Below are 5,413 nucleotides of genomic sequence, written 5' to 3'. Positions count from 1 at the left end.
ATTTCTATTAAGTTTTCTGGCGTATCATATTCAATTATATGTCTTGTCTTATCAAAAACATTCAATGACTCATGTATTGTATAGCTCCCCTTTGTTAATAACAGTTGTTGTTGGAACTGATTTAACGGTTTTCGGGTCTCTTGTATTACATTTTCAAAACTACTTTCGGCAGAATGCTGTGTATTTTGATCTGAGTTTGATTGTTCTAAGTCGCTGTTAGTAATATTATTTATTTTTATTCGAGATAATGCGCCGGCTACGACATTAGTTGTTCCGGGTTTATATATTATTTTCGGGGTGAAACTTTCTATAAAGGAGTACCATCTTTTCATTTCTACGTTCGGGTTTTATCTGAGATTGTGAAAGATAAAGATTGATGGTCTGTTTGTATTTCTATTCCAATTACACCATATAAGTAATTCCTGAGATTTTTAAGAGCCCCAACTATTGCCAACAATTCTTTTTTATTTGTGGCATAAAGTTGTTCGGTTTTATTTAAAGTTTTTGATATGAAAGTAATTGGTTTATTATCCTGTGATAAAACGGCTCCGATAGCTACATCTAAAGACATCTACATCTCGGACAAATTTACGGTAATAGCCGGTGAGGCCTAGAAAACTACGAAGCTCTCTAATGTTTTGTGGGATCGGATACTTCATAATTGTGGAGATTTTCTCAGGATCTGTTTTAATTACATTGTGAGATACTATATAACCTAGAAATGCTGTTTCTAATTTAAAGAATTTAGATTTTTCTAGAGAAATTTTCATATTTGCTTGTTGTAAAATATTAATTATTTGAATTAAATCAGTATAATGTTGTTCAATTGTATTAGAAAAGATTATTATATCATCCATATAAACATTACAAGTTTTTCCGACTTGTTCTCTCAATATGTCGTCCATAGCTCTTTGAAATATTCTAGGGGCGTTTGTTAACCCAAATGGCATTCGTAAGAATTCAAATTTTCCGTTATTTATAGAGAAAGCTGTTTTTTCAATACCTGAATTTTTCATTAAAATTTGGTGGAATCCTGATTCCAGATCAATTGTTGAGAAATATTTTGACTTCCCTAAGTTAGATAATATTACAGACGGATCTTGCATAGGATATCTGTCAGGTATTGTGCTTTCATTTAATTTTTTATAGTCAATAACTAATCGATGTTTTGGAGATCCATCTTCGTTTTTACCTTTTTTGGGCACTACTAAGACTGGTGAATTGTAGGGGCTTCTACTTGGTCTTATAATTTGTTCTTTTAGCATTCTATCGATTTCATTATTAACGAAATCTGAGACCGACATAGCATAAGGATATTGTTTGCTATAAATTGCTCTGTCATTGACTGTATTTATTTCTCCTCGAATATCGGTACGAAAAGGAATTTGCGTATTTATTTTAGAATGCTCCTTTTCAATTTTATTCATAACTTTATTTTCAAATTCTTTTAATTGATTTGAAATTATATTTAGGTTATGAATTTTTTCTTTGTCGGAAAACTCAACGACTGCGTGCTCGGTATTTGTGGATTCCAAGCTATTTGGTTTAAGACTGACGGAATTAACATCGTCGGCTTGTTCAGGAATTTTTAATCCCAAACTGATATATTGTTTATTAGCGGATAAATCTACGCTGGCGTGCTCAGGATTTTCAGATCCCGAACTATTAGTTTTATTAATGACGGATAATTCAACGTCGTTGTGCTCAGGATTCATTGATCCCAAGCTATATAAGCTACCTTCAGCAATTAACGTTTCGGTTTTATATATCTTTTGCTCATCTAAATATTTTTTAATTATATATTCTTTTAATGGAAGAATATTTTTTTCCTCAATTAAACACAAATCGTTTTTATCCTCGTCAAAATATTGGAGTTTCTCTTTATTTCCCTTATACTCCATGATTCCTTTCTCAATATCTAATTTAGCTCCAATCCTTCTTAACAAATTGAATCCAATTAATAGATCAGATTCTAAACCCTTAATTTCATAGAATAAATGTTGTTCCCCAATATAAATGATAATATTTTATGATTGAATATCCATGAACTGTAGATACTCTTTTGTGTATTGATAATTCCCTTTTATTCTCATAAATACCCTTTTTTATATAGCACGCGGTGGCTCCTGTGTCTATTAATATTTTGAGTTGTCTTTTAGTTTTTCTGTCTACCCTTGTTATATGAGGCATCCCTCTGTAAGGTGATGATCTAAAAAATGGCTCTCGTTGATATTATTTACTCTCATTGTTTTTTGAGCTGGCTGGTTGACTGTTCCCGTTGATTCCCGTTTTATCGGGGGGTGTGTTTCGGACTGATTTACAAGACCTGCGCTTGTGTTGTGTTTTTGTGCTGGGTATTGATTATAATTATTACTTTGGAAATTATTATTAAAATTGTGTCGGTTATTATTATAATTCCACTGGTTGTTATTATTCCTAGGATGATTATAATTTTTATACGGACGATTTTGAACTCTTATGGAGTCGTCTACTTCCATAGGTTCTGGTGGTGGTTAAACTTTCGAATTATTATTAAAATTCCAATTGTTATTCGCTCCGAAGTTCCCGTTTTCCGGCAATTGTTATTTATCCTATTTGGTGTATTATTAATCTGTCTAGAGGCAAATCTAAGGTTGTTTCCTTGATTTTTGTTTTCACTCCTAAATCCATTGTACCTATTTGCAAATTGAGCTCTAAAGTTGTTAGACTCTAATTCCTGACACTTTGCCAAAGCATTTGGCAAATCTGGTGGGTTAAGAGAGAAGAGTGTTTCTGAGATTGAATTGTTTAATCCAGAAATAAAAATTCTTAGAGCGTTGCACCTAATTGTTTTATTTGTTTCCTTGGTTATAAGGCTGTCCTTTCCATAAGTCATTATAGTTTTATTTATAAGTAACGTCATTTTCTTATTTACTTCGTTGTAGAATTCGATAATGGTCATGCGTCCCTGTCTTAAGATGCTTAATTCTGATTCGAGTATATGGATTGGTCTTTTATCGTTATAAATAAAATCCAATCTAGAAAGAATTGCTTGAAAGTTTAAAACGGTACCATGGTTGGTTAGAGCATCGTGTGCTGCTCCCATGATTTTATTACGTAAAATTGTTGAGGCGATAAAATATTGTTCACTTTCAATTTTATATAGACTCATTGCGGTTTCCGCCGCTTCTCTCCAGCCTACATATTGGATTATTTCACCTGTGAACTTTGGTAAGGATTTAATTACCTCTAATGTAGTTTCGCATTTTATGGTTCGGTCAATTGTTTGGATCTTATAGTCTTCTTCCTCATTTTTGTTAGCGGCTAACTGCTCTTCTAACCCTTCAAGTTTTCTGGTTACTTCACTCAACTGTACATTTATTAATCTGTTTATTAATTCCATTTTCAGATTGCTGGCGTTGGATATCCCGCCCGCAGAAAGAGTTGATACTGAACCTCCGGTTGCCATTGTTAAATTTAAATTATCAAAACTATTTATCAAATCTTCCAGATTGTTTTAAATTAAATTGATTTTGTAATATTTAATTTTAATGTAGTATTCTCTGTATCTGAATTTTAGTGGTTGGTGGAGGGTAGGGGACTTCCTTCAATTGGTTGGTCTTAATAATTCTTTGTTGGAGTCTTCCTTCAATTGGGTCGTCTTGATTATAATTTATTGGTGTCTTCCTTCAATTTTTTATATAGCCTTTTTTTTTTTTAATTTGTTTGAATTTCTTTGGGTTCGTAGTTGAGTTCTGAATTTTTATTATTATGTTATGTTTATTATTATTATGTTCTCGTAATTTGTATTAAGTATTCAGTCCACCTTTTTATGTTAAATTCTTAATTGGATTATTGCATTTAATGATTTCCAATTAAGTTTTTATCACGATCACTTTCACAGTAGTTAGGTGTCGTTGTATTGTTGTGGATGTTTTAATTTTTCCACTAAAAATATGGATTGTTGGCGGCGCGAGTTCCGTTTTATTTTTAACTTATTATCGTTAATATTTATTTAGAACTTTTAAATACGCCGCCCCACGTTGGGCGCCAATTAAAATTGTTACTCTTTATTTATTTAAAAAAATAAATTTTATTTTTATTATTTAACATTTATTTGGTGATAAACTTTTTCACTTATACTATTACGAGACACTTGGTAGCTTATCTTTAACTTCGAGCTGTTGACGATCTCGTCCCGATTCAGACTGATCTCCAAATTCTAAGTCCTAATCCAATCAACCTCGGCCAGAAGCTTTTCTTTCGGAAAATTACCGAACTTTCGATAAAAGCTTTATGCTGGAATTTTTCCACTGCATTGTGAAATACAATTATGCTGATCGATGCAGTTTTTGATTGATGCGCAATAAGTCGGCCGTGGTTTGGTCTCCAAGCGGAAGCTGTGTTTACGTTAAGTTTGGGTTGCTTATGTTAGCGGGTAGCTGAGTGCTGGCAAAGGCAATGACAAAAACAAAGGCAAAGGAAATGCCGACGAGATTGAGAATTGAAATTTGTTTATAAACTGTGGAAGGGAGCTATGTTCATGGGTTGGATAACTCTCCCCCTTCTAAAATGACGCGTCCCGCTTCATTATTAATTTCATTCAAACGTTCATTTAATTCTGTTAAAAATTCTACATCATTATTTGGTTTTTCTGGTTCTGGCCGTTTTTGTTTGGTTACAAATATATAATATCTGAATTTTATTATTAATATAGTTAAGAAATAAAAAAAGATTAAAATTAATATTATAAATGAAATTGAAATTTTCCAATTGTAAATTTCAATAAATGGGTTTAAAATATTAATGTTGTCAAGAGAAAGTTCTGAATTGTTGGATTTTATATATTCTGATATTTCTAAGTTTTTAAAGTGGTTGGTAGTTATGTATTCAAGTATTTTGTTTTTTGAATTGGTGTATAAAATATTATTTATTGTAGTTGTGCTGTTAAATGTTATTAAATATGACCCGTTTAAATGAGAATCGTTTACAATATTATTTCCATTTATTAGAATGGCACCTTCTTGAATGATATCTATATTCTTATTTTTTTCTAGAATTTTAGTGCAAATTGATTTTTCTCCATTTAGTAAGCGGGTAAAACAAGTCTTATCTTTACTTTACTAAAATTCGTTCCTAAAATTAGATATTTCATAAAAGGAATTTTCGCATTTTGCGACCTGATTACTTATAAGTAATTTTCCATCATTATGTAAAATGGATCTGGCATAGTAAATTTCACATCTGTTTGTTATAACGGGGAATTTTATATAAATTATTAAGAGTTCTTTATTCAATACAATTTTGAATATGGAGATGTCCAATAAGTCTGCAATAATTACAGGCTGTTGTTCGTGATCTAATATTTCTTTAATGTCTTTATTATTTAAAATTTTTGTGTTGAATAAATCAATTTTGGCCAGGGTGATAGTAT

This window comes from Drosophila mauritiana, unplaced genomic scaffold (assembly GCF_004382145.1).
Source record: "Drosophila mauritiana strain mau12 unplaced genomic scaffold, ASM438214v1 Y_30, whole genome shotgun sequence".
In the NCBI taxonomy this organism is placed as follows: Eukaryota; Metazoa; Arthropoda; class Insecta; order Diptera; family Drosophilidae; genus Drosophila; species Drosophila mauritiana.
Note: the sequence above shows the minus strand (reverse complement) of the source record.